Genomic DNA, 17,932 nt, shown 5'->3' with positions numbered 1-17,932 from the left:
GGGCCCCAAACAACCCTTCCAAGTGAAGCAACATTTCACTTGTGAATTTGCAGGGGTCATCTATTACCTCCGTGCTTCTGTCGTGGTCTCCTCTACATCGGAGAGACTTTACGCAGACTGGGGGATGGGTTTGTTGAGCACTTCGGCTCTGTACGCCACCTCAGCATAGATCTCCCAGCGGCAACTCATTTCATTTCCCCATCCCATTCCCTTGTCGATGTGTGTCCATGGTCTCGTACGCTTCCTGGCTGAGATCACACGGAATTCAGAAAAACGACACCATATTCTGTCTGGGCACCCTCCAGCAGGATGACATTAACATCGACTTCTTTGGTTTCCACGAGCCTCCTCCCTTACCATCCTCTCCTTGTCTTCTTTCCTCTAGTTCTTTCTCTCTTTCCTTTTCATTCTGTCTCCTTTCACAGAGCTAAAAGCTACCCCCTTGACCCCTATCAATTCTTACCTTTCATCTCTCCTGCCCTCTTATCATATCCAATTAACACCTTTTGTCTGTTAGTCTGTATTCCTCCCCCTCCCATTCTTCCCTTTTCACTAGCTTTTTAATTTAGGCCCCTTGCCTGCTTTTTGCTCACTCCTTGAGGAAGGGCTCAGGCCCAAAATGTCGATAATATATCTTTACCTCCTATGGATGCTGTGAGACCTGCTGAGTTCCTCCAGCATTTCAGTGTTTTTACCTCTAGGTTCAAGATCAGACTTTTGAACCTCTCCTTGTTACATTAATCATGGTGGACTGCTCCCCACACCACAAAAAGACTGTCTGCATTACTATATATCCACTTTTCTCTTGCAGTGGTGAATATTTATTATCTATCTTTTACATATATATTATCTTTTTAATTTAATATATACTATTGTAGTTAGGTTTTTCCATGAAGTATCTGTTTGGCTGCAACAAGTAAAATATTCAGTGCATATATACACTGAACAATGTATATGATACAATAAACTCACTATCATATTAACAAGCAAAACACAGGTGATCTCTTCAAAGAAGCCTCTAAGTCAATGGTTCTCAACCTTTTTCTTTCCACTCATATACCACATTAAGTAATCCCTATCCCATCGGTGCTCTGTGATTAGTAAGGGATTGGTTAAGGTGGTATGTGGGTAGAAAGAAAAAGTTTGAAAACCACTGTTTTAATTGTACCTAATTGACTCGTTTAACTCCAAAGGAAATGGGCCAATGACAATTTTCCTCAAGCAAAATATTTCAGTAACAATCGGGTCTAGAGCAGTGGCTCTCAACCTTCCTTTCCCACTTACATACCACCTTAAGCAATCCCTTACTAATCACAGAGCACTGATGGCATAAAGATTACTTAAAGTGGATGTGAGTATAAAAAAAAGGTAGAGAACCACTCCTCTGTCAACTTATTACATCCTGTGGAGGTCTTACTGGAGATTATCAGGTAAAACTGCAGTGTCTCTAAGTACAGTAGAGAGGTAACTGACATCCTGCTGTGATTACCTTCATATTGCTGCAAATGTGGGTTCTAGCCTAACATTGTGAACCGCAATTACCAAGAGTTTCACATAAGCTGCACAACTTATCAAAGGTCTGTGATACATTGTCACGGTACAACTGATCAAAGAATGAACATTTGGTACATTCTTCTATTTCGTGGCTCCATCTTGAGGTGCAGAGTCCCAGCTGCAGCTTTCTGCTTGTGTAAATGTAAATCCACATACTTTGATATGTGAACATTTATTCTAAAACTGTCATGCACTATTCAAAGAAGAACAAACTCTTATTTATCATGTAATGCATACTTAATATAGATTATCTGGTTATTTATCTCATTGATCTCAGTGGGGATAGCTGTGGCTTTACTACCTCCCTACATTAGAACCATGCAATAAATTGAAATGATTTAGAAGTAAACAATCTACAGATGCTGGGGTCCAGTGCAGCACACAAAAAATGCTGGAGAAACTCGGCAGGTTATGCAGCATCCATAGGAAGTAAAAGGTAGTCTATGTTTTGGGCCCGAATGTCAAAAATGTCAAAAGGTGTGGGCAGGGGAGAAAGGGAAAGTGGATTGAGCGCTGGTGGATACAGGTTGAGTGGGGGCAGGAAGAAGAGTGTGAGCTGAGAAGTAATAGAGCAAGAGGGCAAAGGGTTAAGAAAGATGCTATCTGATAAGAGAAGGAAGGGAAAGCGGAAGGGAGACAGAGGGATGAGGGAAAGAGAGTAATTGGGGAGGGAGTTGGAGAAGTCGATATTGATGCCAACTGATTGGAGAGTGCCTAGACATATGGTGTTGTTCATTCAATTTGCAGGTGGCCTGTACATGAGATCATGGACAGACATGTCAGTGTGGCAATGGTATGTGGGATTAAAGTGGTTGACCACTGGGAGGTACTTACTGTTAAAGCGAACAGTGCAAAGGGGACTTTCAATCTCTCAATCTGTAGAGAAGTTGCATCGGGAGCATCGGATGCAGTAAATGATCCTTGCCAATTCACGTGTGAACTGTCACTTCGCTTGGAAGAACTGTTTGAGGCTCTGAATAGTGGTGAGGGAGGAGATGTAAATACAAGGGTAGCTATTTGTGCACTTACAGAGTTATGTAGCAGGGGGCACAATTAGTGGGAAGGGATGAGTGGACAAGGAACTCATGGAGGGAGCAATCCCTGCAGAAAGTGGAGGGGGAGGGAAAGGGAAGTTCCATCTGGTGTTGGATTCCTTTGTAGGTGGCAGAAATTTGCAGCTAAAAGTATGTTGGATGTGGAGGTTAAAGGGTGCTAGGTAAGGGCGAAGGGAATCTTGTCCTTGTTACATCTGTGGGGAGAAGGGGCCAGGGCAGATGTGCAGGAAATGGAAGAGTCCAGAGGACTGGAAAATTGTAAATGTCTCCACTCTTTAAGAAAAAAGAGAGACAAAATCATGAAATTATAGGCCAGTTAACTTGATTTTAGTGGATTTTATACCATTATTAATGATGTGTTTTCAGGCCAAAGTCAGCATGGTTTCCTTTAGGGGAGATCTAGCCTGACAAATCTGTTGCAGTTCTTTGAGGAAGTAACAAGCAGCTCAGTCAAAGGAGAGTCCATTAGAAGTCGTTTCCTTGGATTTTCAGTAGGTGTATGATAAGGTGCTGCACATGAGGTTGCTGATCTAGGAACCCAATGTATTACAGGAAAGGTATGAGCTTGTATAGAAGATTGGCTGATTGGGAGACAGCAGAGTGGAAATAAAGGGGCCTTTTCTGGTTCCCTGCTGGTGAATAGTGGTGTTCAGCAGGGGTCGGTTTGAGTCCGCTACTTTTCACATTATATGTTAATGATCTGGACAATGGACGATGGCTTTGTGGCCAAGTTTATGGTGGCTGGACAAGTAATGTTTTGGAAGCAGAAAGTCTGCAAGTTGGGAGAATTGACAAAGAAATGAAAGGTAGGTACAGCATAGGTTACTGAATGGTCATGCCCTTTGGTAGAAGAATAAAGGCAGAGACTACTTTCTAAATGGTAGAGAATTCAGAAAGCAGAGATCCAAGAGGATCTAGGAGTCCTAGTGCAGAATTCCCTAAAGGCAAATGTTGTTTGAGTTGGTAGTAAGGAAAGCAAATGCAATGTTAACATTCATTTCAAGAAGACTAAAATAGAAAAGAAAAAATGTAATGTTGAGGCCACAGTTGGAGTACCGTGAGCAATTTTGGGCCCCCATATTAAGATGTAAATGTCTCCACTCTTTAAGAAAGAAGAGACAGAGAAGGTTTACGATAATGATTCCAGAGATCATAGGGTCAACATGTGAGGAGCTTGAATGCAACCTATAATTTTACCAATGACACCCGTAAGTCAGAATACAGGATATAAATCAACAATCTGGGTAGTGTCAGAACAATATTCTTGTACTCAATGTCAACAAGACCAAGAAACTTACTGTGGATTTTAGGGAGGGGAAGATGAGAGACCACATACTTGTCCGCATTGATGGGACAGAAGTGGAGAGGGTTAATACCTTCATGTTCCTGAGTCTCCCCATATCAGATGCCCTCTCCTGAAGACAACATGTCAAGGCAACCGTGAAAAAGCCTCGCCAATGCCTCTACTTTCAAAGGAGTATAAAGAGATTTGACATGTAATCAAATATTCTTATCTAACTTCTACAGGAGCATTGTGGAAGATATACTGACTGGTTTCATCATGACAGGAAAGCAGTCACAATCATGAAGGATTCCTATCACCCTGGCCACAACCTCTTGCTGCTACCTTCAGATAGAAGGTACAGAATTCCTGAATTCCAGCACCTCAAGGTTCAAGAACAGGTTTTTTTTCCAATGGTTCTTGACCTTCCCTTACTACCCCATCGTTAACTACATTAGGACCACAAAAACCTTTCTGCAGTGTTGAATTGCCACTTTTATTTGCACTACTGTAACTAAATATTTTCCATTTCTTTTGTTTTATTTATTTGTACAGCAATATAAGGTGCTTTCAGGTGGCCAGAATATCTGAATGTAAAGCCACCTAAAATACCCGAATGTGGCTGTCAGGAGGCCACCTGAAAGTGGAGAACCCAGCCTAGTGGAGCACTTACCTAACCCTCCTCGGGGAGGTATTTTCTCTGGTTCGGAGTGCTCCCCCTAGGCACCTGAAAGCAGCAAGGCAAAGTGGCTAGCAGCTTTCAGGTGCCTAGCAGCGGACGGGCTGTTGACAGTCAGCTGGCGACCCGCTGACAGCTACCCTCCCCGCTGGCTACAGCCACCCTCCCCTCTGCCTGACAGCCCCCTGGCGCAGGACTATGGGGCTGGAGCGGCCAGCGTGGGACTAAGGGGCTAGGGCAGCCGGTGCAGGACTTCAGGCGCCTGACGTCCCGCGCTGGCCGCTCCAGCCCTGTAGTCCTGCGCCTGCCACAATTTGGTGTCAGTTTATAGAGAATGAGGAAGGCTTGTTAGTTGCAGTTAATCTTTCATATTGATTTTTGCATTCTGGAAAGAGTTCTACACTAGCATCTCTTAACCTTTGCGTCCTTAAACCTAATAAACCGAAACTCGCAGAAATTCTGTCATAAATTATCATTGATCAAGTGCAAAGGATACATCACTATGGAGCAACGCACAGAGATATTGTCCTTGTGAAAACAAACCAACAACTGTTTTGTGGACGACAATTAAAGTTTATTTCTTTTCCATTATTTTCATCTAGTGCTGCTACAAGATGCTCCATAAACAAGCCGTGACTACAGCCACAGTCTGCAGGAGCTGCGTTCGCTCGGACGCGGCTCTCCTTCAGCCGGCATGTTCAGGTGACAAAAAGACGTCTTCTCCGCGGCCACCTGAACGTCCCAGCTGCACTCCCCCAGCTGCATTTGCCAGCGCATTATCTGCATCCGAGCAGATAAGCGGCTGTAGACTAATGGTGTTTTTTTTTATGAAGTACCTGTTTGGGTGCAGCACATAAGCATTTCATTGTATATGTATATCGTACTAGTGTGCATGACAATAAACATTATCAAGTGGGATGTTATTTCTGGATGTAGCTGAGATTTGTTTTTTTGTTTTTAGGGTTCAGGCAAATAGATTATTCTGCTAGTGCCTTGTGGAGATATTTTGGGACGTTAGGAGGCACGTCACTCACTGCTCTTGTAGCTATATGATTTATCATGGCTGTCCAGATGTGTTTCCAAGATGGTTGATGGCAGGGGTTTATAGAGAATGAGGAAGGGTTGTTAATTGCAGTTAATCTTTCATATTGATTTTTGCATTCTGGAGAGAGTTTTACACTAGCATCTCTCAACCTTTGCATCCTTAAACCTAATAAACTGAAACCCGCAGAAATTCTGTCATAAATTATCATTAATCCAAAAATAGGTGGTTACACTCTTCTATTGGAAATGGCCATTGCCTGGCACTCTTGTTTCTTGGTTCTTATCAGTCCTGCCTTGAATAAGGTCCAGGTCTTGCTGCATGCAGGTGTAAACTGCCTCATTCTGCTGAGAGTTGGAAATGGAATTGTGCCTTGCGGAATTATCAGTGAACATCCCAATCTCACCTTATAATGGACGGAAGGACACTTATGAAACAGCAGAAGATTTTAGTCTAAGGCACTACAGTGCTATTTTAGAGGCTGGGATATTCATTCAATGTCAGTGTTCACAGGTGAACAAAATCACTTGGATAAAAAGCATTCACACTCTTGTATAACAGTATGTCAGTTTGAATGTTCCATAAATATATAATGTCTCTTTCTTTTTGGCTTGGCTTCGCGGACGAAGATGTCCACGTCTGCTGCAGGCTCGTTGGTGACTGACAAGTCCAATGCGGGACCGGCAGGCACGGTTGCAGCGGTTGCAAGTGAAAATTGGTGGGTTGGGGTTGGGTGTTGGGTTTTTCCTCCTTTGTCTTTTGTCAGTGAGGTGGGCTCTGCGGTCTTCTTCAAAGGAGGTTGCTGCCCGCCGAACTGTGAGGCGCCAAGATGCACGGTTGGAAGCGAGATCAGTCCACTGGCGGTGGCCAATGGGGCAGGCACCAAGAGATTTCTTGAAGCAGTCCTTGTACCTCTTTGGTGCACCTCTGACTCGGTGGCCAGTGGAGAGCTCGCCATAGAACACGATCTTGGGAAGGCGATGGTCCTCCATTCTGGAGACGTGACCCACCCAGCGCAGTTGGGTCTTCAGCAGCGTGGATTCAATACTTGCGGACTCTGCCAGCTCGCGTACTTCGATGTTGGTGATGAAGTCGTTCCAATGAATGTTGAGGATGGAGTGGAGACAGCGCTGATGGAAGCGTTCTAGGAGCCGTAGGTGATGCCGGTAGAGGACCCATTATTTTAGAGGCTGGGATATTCATTCAATGTCAGTGTTCACAGGTGAACAAAATCACTTGGATAAAAAGCATTCACACTCTTGTATAACAGTATGTCAGTTTGAATGTTCCATGAATATATAATGTCTAATGTTGTTGTCACCACAATGTTGCAGCATATGATATTTAAACACTAGATGGCAAGAGAGTGCAGCAGACGGACTAATAATCTGTCCTTTGTATCAGCGTAATGAGTCACCACACAGATGATGTTGAAATTATTTAATTGTAATATTTGAACAAAATTAATTTACTTGTAATATGTGCAATAACACTGCCACAGTCCTGTCTTTATCAGAATCTGAATTTATTGTCACGAACATCACAAAATGTGTTGTTTTGCAGCAGCGTCAATAGTCCAAATATGGCTATAAATTACATCTCAAAATAAATGAACAGTGCAATAAAAAGGAGCAAGTGCAGCAGTGCCTGTGGTTCATTGTCCATTCAGTATTCCGATGGCTGAGGGGAAGAAGCTGTTTCTGTGTCATTTGGTGTTTGTCTTCAGGCTCCTGTAACTCCTTTCTGATGGTAGCAGTGTGAAGGGGTCATGGCGTGGGTGTAGAGGACCCTTAATGATAGAGATTGCTTTCTTGATAGGCCACTTCTTGGAGTGTAGACTGAAGCCTGTGATGTTATAGGGATAAAATATTATTGATATTCAGAATTGAATTTAGCTACTGATTAAATAATTAAGTGTCAAGCATCAACCTTGGGCTGAAATACATACACTCTTCTTCTTGATTGCTAATTGACCTCAGCTGATTGCAGAGCATTTAATTCTGCAACGTGGACTTTATTAAAACTTTGTTGACCACTTAGAAGTTAGCTGATTAAATCTGTGGTTAAATTTAGAATTTGTCCATTTAAATTTACACATTATGCACGGTAACAGGCCATTTCAGCCCACAAGCCCATGCCATCCAATTGCACCCAATTTCAACCCCCGGGTACATTTCGAACGATGGAAGGAAACTGGAGACCCTGTGGAAAACCCACGCAGATATGGGGAGGACATACAGACAGCACGGTATTCGAACCCCAGTCCCGATCGCTGGTGCTGTAAAAGCATTGCACTAACCACTATACCAACCATGCTACCCTAACTTGGTTCTTTAACTTGGGTGAGCACAATTCCCCAATCTGTTAGAAATCTCTTGAGGAATCACCATTCTTGTTTCTTCGTGCAGGCAAACTCTAAGACTCCTGTTTGTCCTTGGACCAGTACCTGGATTCTCATGGTCACCACAGTGCTTAAGCAGCAATGTATTTTCAGTTAGATCATAAGATTCAGAGGGTCTGAAAGTAAAATGAGCTCAGTTTGCCTAACCCGTACATGCAAGCAGTGTGTGATATTCCCTTCTTCCAGCAGCTAGATGTAAGTAACAGCTTGTAAACATTTTATCATTTGTTCTTGGGGTACCGATGATCATGGTATGCGTTTTAAGTCAGCTGTTGATGCTTATTGGTGTTGACTTTTTAGAATTGTGTGGCGGTGCTTATCCAAGCAAATAAGGAGTAGTCTGCTGAATTTTTTTAAAATTTAGAGATACAGCACAGTAACAAGTCATTCTGGCCCGCAAGCCCATGCAGCCCAATTAAACCATGCAACTAATTAACCTATTAATCTTGTACATCTTCAGGACATGGGCAGAACTCCTTCCTTTGCTTCATCCAGTGGTTCTCAACCTTTTTCTTTCACTCACATACCACTTTAAGTATTCTCTATGCCAAAGGTGCTCTGTGATTAGTAAGGGATTGCTTAAGGTGGGAGTGAGTGGAAAGAAAAAGTTTGAAAACCATTGTTTTAATCGTACCTAATTGACTCGTTATGTGCACGGTTTCGAAACTCCAAAGGAACTGGGCCAATGACAATTTATCTCAAGCAAAATATTTCAGTAACAATTGGGTCTAGAACAGTGGTTCTCAACCTTCCCTTCCCACTCACATACCACCTTAAGCAATTCTTTACTAATCACAGAGCACTGATGGCATAAAGATTACTTAAAGTGGTAGGTGAGTGAAAAGAAAAAGGTTGAGAACCACTGGCTTAATCAAAGTAGGATTAAAGCCTTGAAAAATAGCACTTTTTCATGGTCAATCTCGGGTGGGCCTTTATTTTACATAGAGTATTCATATACTGCTCCCAGAATTGTCTCCTGTTCCCGGTAACTCAAAGGTCTTACCAGGACCGGTCATGTTCACTGATTACCAGCTCTCCTGGGCCTGAGAGTCCAGTGAGCCCTTTCAATATGTCTGAATTTGTCTTCTCCCAACACTCGTGGGATTCATGTTTCAAAGAAGTTCACCAGATCTCTTCCCTTGCTTCCTCCTTTCAGTCCGATAATTCAAACATTATTTCTGCTAAAATTCTCCATGTGGTCGATCTTGTCCAGCAGACCTTGTCTGTTCAACTCCCATTTCTTTGCATCTTTTTCCAAAGTTTTTAGCGTATCTTGTGTTTTTACCAAGTCGACGTCTGCTTGGTTCATTCTTTCCATTAAGTCTTCAACGATTTCTTGAATTTGAGTCATCCTTTCAGTCATGTCTCTCACTATAGTTTCAATGCCTGCAAATCGATTGCTCAAGTTTTCCATAATAATATTTAGTTCTTGTCCCAACTGCCCAGCGCTGCTGGGGTCCACCAGTCCCAAAGCCACTCTTATGCCACTCACTTTCAGGCTTTTGCTTGATGTTCTTGGCTGAGCAGAAACTTCCTCGATTATTGTTCTCGGCTGCCTTGGTTTCTTAGTACTTATTTTGTCTATTTTTTGGTGAAAAATATTCTTAATTTTAAGATTTTAATCATATCTTTGATACTCTTCATGGAGAACTCCATTAAAACACGACTATCTAAGTTCTTCACATGGCCATGCCCCCCAGATTCCATGGTTGAAGGACTTTAAAATAAAACACTGCCAACTCTTTTAACAGGATGCTTAAAACCTGTACAGGGCAGTCAGCAAAACTACCAAGCAGTAGGACCCTGTGGTGCAGTGCTGTCTCTCCAAGGTCCTCAACAGTGGCACCGCTGCCATTACAACAGCTCCAACAGCAGTGCCATTTTTTTTAAACTTCGGGCAGTAATCCCTTTTGCTTTTATAAGGACAGCTGCGTAAAGAAACCATGTCAGTGAAAGGCATAGGCAGTCTCACAGTGGGAGGTCATTTGAGAGATGTGGTTTGGAAACTGGCATGTCCGGTGGGGGTGGGGGGGCCTAACTGAGATCAATGGAGAGACTTTTTCCACTTTGCACCTCTTCTTTGAGACATATTTGTTTTGTCAATCAATGCTTCAAGTGCTTGTGTATCCAAAGAACTACACAATACTGTGGTAATAGATGTATGTTTTAGGTGTCTGGGGTCTGTTACCAGAAGATTTCAGAATATTGGTATGACTACATTGTCCCTTGAAATGTGCTCCCATTGTAAATATATAATTCTAGAAGCAATTATTTACACCCAAAATATTGAGTAAAACTCTGCAAATGTAATTATTCATGCAACAGCACAGATTTCCCAGTGGCCAACCACTTCAATTCCACTTCCCATTCCTATACAGACATGTTTGTCCATGGACTACTGTAATGCCAGGTTGAGGCCACACATACATTGGAAGAACAGCACGCTATATTCCCTCTTGGCAGTCTTCAACTAGATGACATCTACTATATGTTGACCTCCAATTTCTGAGAACTCCCTTTTCCCACCCCCACCTCCCCTGGTTTTCCATTCTGTCTCTGACCCCATTCTTCCTTCCATTTTCCTTTTCTTTCCCTTTTCGCTGGAAGCACCAATTTGGTGTTAGCGCTAAATGCAGCCACATTGTCACATATCTGATTTGAGTGCAATCCAGTTTCTGGACTTTCGACCTACACAGGGAAATAATGTTAAGGCTTATCATTAGTCCATTGATCAGTTTGCCAAAATCAAATAAATAACTTTAATTTCACTTATCATGCTTCTCCAAAAGTGGTTCCATTTAAATTCTAGATCTTATAATATTCTGTACATTTCAATCATTGCCCAATGCAAACTGCCACACCACAGTGAGTCAGCACAAATCTTTTCAGGTGGAAAATGGTGATTTTGTAACATTTTACTGGAAACGTATTTTCAGAAAATTAACATCCAGAGAGAAAATAACAATAGCCACAATGAAGTTTAAAACAATCATTCTAAACTTCTGATTGGCGCAAGAGTCTATGGTCTGATTTCTTGCCTACAGAACAAATTTATAAAACACACGCACAAATTTAACAATGGGATCATTCAAAAGTTTGCATACTTCTGTTCCTTCTTCTCTTTTAAGATTCTCCTTTAAATATGTAAATGTGGCACTCACGAGGCAGGCGAATCGGCCCTGCTTGTAAGCCACGCGGTGGGGCAGCCGGCCAAAATGGCGCCGTCAGTGGTTTCCCTTCCTTCCAGCACGGGGCTGTAAGGTAAAACATCATGAGATGGGAATGTGTAGGGAGTTACCCTGTACAGGGCAGTAACAAGAAGGGGAGGTGTCCTTGTACTCCTGTTAGGTAAAACATCATGAGATGGGAATGTACAGGGCTGTAACAAGATGTGAATGCATCCTTGTACTTACAAGATAAGAGAGACATTGATGGATTGAGAGGCAGGAAGCTAGCAGGGAAAGGATAGCAACAGTTTTAGTCATTGGACAAGTAATGATATGATGATGTTCTAAGCACATATCCAAGGGTATAAAAAATCACCATTTTGCTGATAACGGCAGAATGCATTCTCTGACTAACATGTTTAGTCGCAAGTGTTACAATCCGGTAATAAAGAACAAAGAACCCTGATTTCGACTCAGCCTGGTGTTTGTCTCACTCATTCATGAACAAAGCAGACCTAACAGGGCTCAGAAACCCGCGCTGGGGGACCATGTGACGCCCAGGTGACGTCAGCAAAAAAATAAAACATGGCTTGCTTCGCTTCACTGAGAAACAATCAAACTAAAATAAGCAGCCTTTATCTTTTCATAGACAAAGATACTTAATTACATGGCAGATTTAATTTCCAAGGACATGATTAATTTTTCATCAACTGCAATCAATGGTCAGCAGCAGTAAACCAAGTGCAATCAAAGCTATAATTATTCTGAGTAACGAGATCGACCATGTGCAAATCAGATGGACAATGGTTCCCTTGTTTAATACTTTCATTATAGTCTTAGACAATTTACAGTTCCAGGATTTGAAGCAACAGTTTCTTTTAAAAAATCACCTTCCATTAGAAAATAACTTTATGAAGCTTTTGCTTTGGCAGATGCAGTCAGGGTTCTGTCTGAGTTCCATTTTACAGTTCATATTTAAAGATTTGTGTTTTTGTAACTGGCTGACAAAGTGGCTTAAAATGTTGTCCTCTCACCTTTGGAACCTGAGCTCAAAACCAATGAGGCGGATGAAAGACTGTTCACAGAGAAATGTGGGCATGAATAAACACTATAAATTCCCATCCTTGCTGCCTCAAACACTTGGTCACATATTTCGAGCTCAGGTGTGCACCCACTGCAGATTTCAGACCATTCAATTTCACAGCTCATTATTCTCATGAGCTGTGAAATTCAGCTCTGTAGTTTGTCTGCCATTTGGCACTACTGTTTGCTTTTGGTTTTCTGTTCAGTTATCTGCAGGGAGGTGTGGCAGAATATTCTGTTTTGTCTGAGCTTCAGCAAATCTAATTGCTCAGGATAAGGATGTCTAATTAAAACTGAGTTCAGGAGGAGTTTCTCCTTTGCACTGGCTGTGAAACTTTAGAATTTGCTTATCAGATCTGTGGATGCTGAGTCAATAAACATATTCAAGGCTCGGGTAGATAAAAATCAAGATAAAATGAGATTATGGGTTTTGAGAAAGGCAGAAAGTGGAGTTGAGAGCAAAAATCAGGTCAGCCATCGTCTTACAGGACAGTGGATTGGGTAGCAGGGGCATTATGCCTAACTGGTTGTTGTTATGATCTTCAGCTATTGAAGCAAGTGGAGAGAGCAATGAGCCGAGACAAAATAAAATTACATCCATTATGGTTTTCACCTCATCCCCCAAATCCTGGCTCACCCAACCTCCCTCCTGCTCAGAAAAAGATAATATAGATACCATCAACTATAAGTATAAAACTTGATCAATGTGGTTTATAGTGTGAAAAATAAAAAAAAACTATAAGTATAAAAGGAAAAGGAAAAAAAAATAGAAATGTTTTGGATTGTATAGAGAAATGTTGTCTGGCATATATCTCGAAATTTTTCATAAATACTCAGAGTAGAATCTCGCAGGTGGAGGTGCAAAGGAATGATATATTTACAAATCTAATCCCATTATTTGGGGGTGGCGGAACCAAATTTGTATGAATGTAGAATACTTATTTCTCAAACGATACATATTTTTTTCCAAAGGAATACAACTTTGAATCTCTAACAGACCCAAAGGTACATTGGACTTCCAAGTAACTGCAATGCATTTCCTCACTACTGCTAAAGCTAATTTAACAAATACCAAATGATAAACTGATCGTTTTAATTTAGATCTTGTACCTTCACTATTCCCTAATAAAAATAAATCAGGACTTTGCAGAAAATCAATTCCTGTAATTTGTTCCAAAAAAAATTGGTAAATCTGTCCAGAAAGACTACATGACAAGACCAAGTTCTATGTAAAAAAGATCTTACATCTACACCATATCTCAAACATTGATGTTCAATTATTCTTTCTGACAATGTATTCATACCAGAAATCTAATTATTGAACCTTATCTGAACTTCATCAAATGCAAATACTTCCGTTGTGTTTTAAACCATACGCTGCACATTCGAAGACCACCCTATTTTGCAATAAGGGCTCCAAATACCATTAACTTTCCTAAACATTTAGGGTTTTTTTTGTCTGATGTGCTAACTTTAATGTTGAGGACACGCTGATCCATCTATACTGTATCACCCTACAGATCGTCTCCATTGAAACAATATCCTGTTTTTATACTTTTCCTATTCGAGAGATAAGTGCACATTTCTCTCCATCATATTTCCTAGTGTCATCAGAGAATTTGGGTACAACCTCACTCAATCCTTTCATGAAAGCCATTATTGCACCTTGTAATATACCACGGCTCTTGCACTGATGCCTTTGGGATTATTTATAGTTTACTAACCAGAAAATAAACCATTATCCTGACTCCTGGTTTTTTTGTAAGCTAACCAATATTTCATTACTAATATAATGTCCTCAATGCTGTTCTCTCACATTGTATAGTAGTAGCCTTTTATATGATACCATACTATCTTTTTAGCAGGGGCAACAACAACAAGTACCAGAAGACATTGGTTTAAGGTGCTTTTCTGATTTGAAGCCTGTGAGCAGTAGTGTACCATAGGAAACCTAATGGGACCCTCACTGTGTTTTTTTTTTTACGACATTAATGACTTAAATCTTTATGTAGAGGGTGTGATTAGTAATTGTCAGTATGAGCCAGAAGTTGGTGTTGCTGTGGACGTTGAGAGCTTAATCTCAAGGCTTCACTCAGCTCTGGATCACCTAGACAACAGCAACATCCAGCTACTCTTCATCGACTACAGCTCAGCCTTCAATACCATCACTTTTTCAGTGCTGATCAACAAACTCCAAACCCTGTGCCTTTGCACCCACCTCAGCGACTGGATCCTTGACTTCCCCATTGGAAGACCACAGCCAGTATGAATTGGAAACAATGTCTCCTCCTCACTGACAATCAATGCAGATGCACCTCAAGGTTGCAGGCTTAGCCCACTGCTCACTCACTCTACCCCCATGACTATGTGGCGAAGCACAGTTCAAATGCTGTCTACAAATAAGCCAATAATACCACAGTCATCAGCAGAATCACAGACGGCAATGAGGAAGCAAACAGGAGGGAGACGGATCAGCTCGTTGAGTGGTGTTACAATAACGACCTTGCACTCAATGTAAGCAAAACCAAGGAGCTGATTGTGGACTTCAGGAAGACATCAGGAGAACATGAACTAGTCCTCATCGAGGGATCAGCAGTGTAGAGGGTCAAGAACTTCAAATTCCTGGATGTCTGTCCTGAGGCCTCCATGTTGATGCAAGCATGAAGGCTTGCCAGTGGCTATATTTCATGAGGAGTTTGAAGAGATTCTATATTTCACCAAAGACTTAAGAAAATTTCTACAGGACTGCATCACTATCTGGTATGGAGGTGCCAATGCATAGGACAGGAGAAAACTCCAGAGAGTTGTTAACTTGACCAGCAACATCTCAGATACCAGTCTTCACTCCATTGTGATATCTACAAGAGATGGGATCTTAAGAAAGCACCCTCTATCCTCAAGGACCCCACCACACAGGCAATGCCCTCTTCACTCTACTACCAGCGGGACAAAGGGACAGGAACCTAAAGTTGAGCACTCAGCTGCACAAGGACAGTTTTTTTTCCCCTCTGACATCAGATTTGTGAATGGACAATGAATCACAGATGCTACCTCACTATCCTCTTTTCTTGCTCTATTTATTTATTTTTGAGATGTAATTTATAGCAATATTTACACTGCTGCAAAACAACACATTTTGTGCCATTTTCATGACAAATTCTGATACTAATTAAATAAAATGTAATTTAATCACAACTCAGCAATTTCCACATGATCACAGCATAAGCTGGGAACTCATTCTATGCTTCAGCATATTTAGATTTCCTGGGTAACCACCTTAAATCAGCAATGGATCAGCCTAAATGAACAAAGAGAGGTCCCATATCTGTTTCAGATCTTTCTGTAAATAAAATAAAACTCGACAGAGCATGAATAATGCTACCTCATCCATATCTACTCATATCACCAGCAGTTCTTAAAGGAATTGCCCATAGCTGACAAAGAAATGGTAAGAAATGTTGCCTTAAGACATTGTGACCTGTGGTGTTAGGAGAACAAATTATACTCCAGCTCTGCTGCCCTGCCCACTCTCATTCTACATCTTCCTCCACACCCTCCTGCCAGAACTATTCGGTGGGACTCTGCCTACAAGGCAAGTGTTCACATTTGGTTCTCATCTTTGGTCACACCACAACAGCATAGCAGTTAGCACAGTGCTATTACAGTCCCAGCGAACTGGGTTCAAGTACGGCACTGTCTATAAGGAGTTTGTATTGTGACAGTGTATAGATATGATTTTCAGAGATAAATTGGGGAAGGGTTTTTAGTGAAGGTCACATACAAACACTTCAAAACAGATCTCATTTAAAATCCTGGCGCCCTGCTCAAGCCAGACAGGGCGGCTCCTGGTGGCCTTTGCAAAAACTTTGAGAGTGCCCAAGAGACTTCACAAATGGATTGTTGTTTTGAAAAGCAACAGAGGAGTAGTTCGGAGCTGCAGGCTGTCTGGGAGTGCAGCTTGCTGTTCTAAGAGGGTCATGTGGTTTTTGCAAGCAGAGACAGTTAAACAGTTTTTTCTCTGAGAGAGAGAGAGAGATATCAGTTCTGCAGTTTTACAGTCAGCAGCAGCTGGGACTGGAACAGGACAAGCTGGCAAGCTTGTGGAAAAACCCCATTTTGGAGACAGGTTGTGAATGCTTAGTTCAGCCTGGTCAAAGCCCTTGTGGTTCATACAAGAGGAGAGGACTGGCTGTCTAATGTTTCACTTGAAATAAGGAAAACAAAAAGAGGTTTTCATCTGGAAAACCCTGATGGGGCAAGTTTCTTTGGCAAGACACTGAAGTGGCTGATTATAAGGAATCAGTTGTGGGTGTCCGGCAAACAACAAATCTCTCTCTGAAAACCGACAAGAACCTTCCTGAGCGGTAACCATTTACCTTTCAAGCAGCAAAGCCTGGTGAACGTCATAAATGTTAAATTCTGTGCACAGTAGAAGAATTGCCTGCAACCAGTGAACTTGGAGGAATGAGAAGTGAGATTGGACTGTGAACCAAAGAACTTTTATGAACTTACACACACATTACATACACGTGCCCTTAGAATTAGAAGGGGGTTAAGTTAGGTTAGTTAAGTTAAAGCGTGAGCCTGTTTTCATGTTTAAAGATAATTAAAAGCAACTTTTGTTTAAGTAATGATTTGTCTTAGTGAATATCTATTGCTGCTGGGTTTTGGCGTCCTCTGGGCTCGTAACATTTTGTTGCCCATTCTTGTGGGTTTCCTCCAAGTGCTCCAGTTTCCTCCCACATTCCAAAGATAGACTGGGTTAATGGGTTATTTGGCCAGTGGGTGTGAGTTGGCTGTCATGGGGTAGGCTGGCCTGTTGCCATGCTGTATCTCTAAATAGAATAAAAAGTTAAAAAGAACAATCAGAGAATGCTGTAGTTCATCTGTAATTCAATTGAATGCCTGGGCTTCCTGTTTTCCAGTTAAACTAGCAGCTCATGGCCATCTTTGGGTCAGAAAATTTTAACCATTATCTTTAGGATAATTAAATTAAATAACCTGCTGCTTTCACTTCAGATTTTTTACTTCTGTCTGTTACTCTGCAGGTCAAGTACGTGCACTCTCAACACGAATTAATAAGATCGAAGCATGTGGGAATTTCCCTGAAATGCAAATTGGGAACTTTATCTGAGCCCTGTTATTGCTGTGGCGCAAAAAGTGATATACCAAAAGCAAATGAAGGAGAGGGATCCCATTCATCCAACAATGAACAGTAATTATACGACCTTACTTATTCTGCTTTGGACACTATTATATTGCAAGTCCAGTAATAAAGAATAACTCGTATTCTGCAAACTTAATAAAAGCATATATTAACATTAGTAATCAACAAAACCAACAAAGAGTGCATTGAGAGAAATAAATTTCACTAATAGCTTCTGATGTATTATTATTTCCTTAATTAGGCAAAATGACAATTTGGCAAATTGGAGTCAAAATTATCTTGATGACGGAACCATGGAGCGTGATGGGGGTGGGTTGATATTGTGATTGGAATCTTCTGACCAGTAGTATACCACAGGGATCAGTGCTGGAGCCTTGCAGTTGGTAAATACATTCCTGCTTTGCACATGAATGTAGGAGGCACGATTAGTAAGTTTGCAGATACACTGGACCATGAAGATTTGCTTTCTGAGCAGTTTTGCGTGTATTTTATGGATTTTAGG

Source organism: Narcine bancroftii, chromosome 2 (assembly GCF_036971445.1).
Source record: "Narcine bancroftii isolate sNarBan1 chromosome 2, sNarBan1.hap1, whole genome shotgun sequence".
Taxonomy (NCBI): domain Eukaryota; kingdom Metazoa; phylum Chordata; class Chondrichthyes; order Torpediniformes; family Narcinidae; genus Narcine; species Narcine bancroftii.
This window is presented reverse-complemented; position numbering follows the sequence as displayed.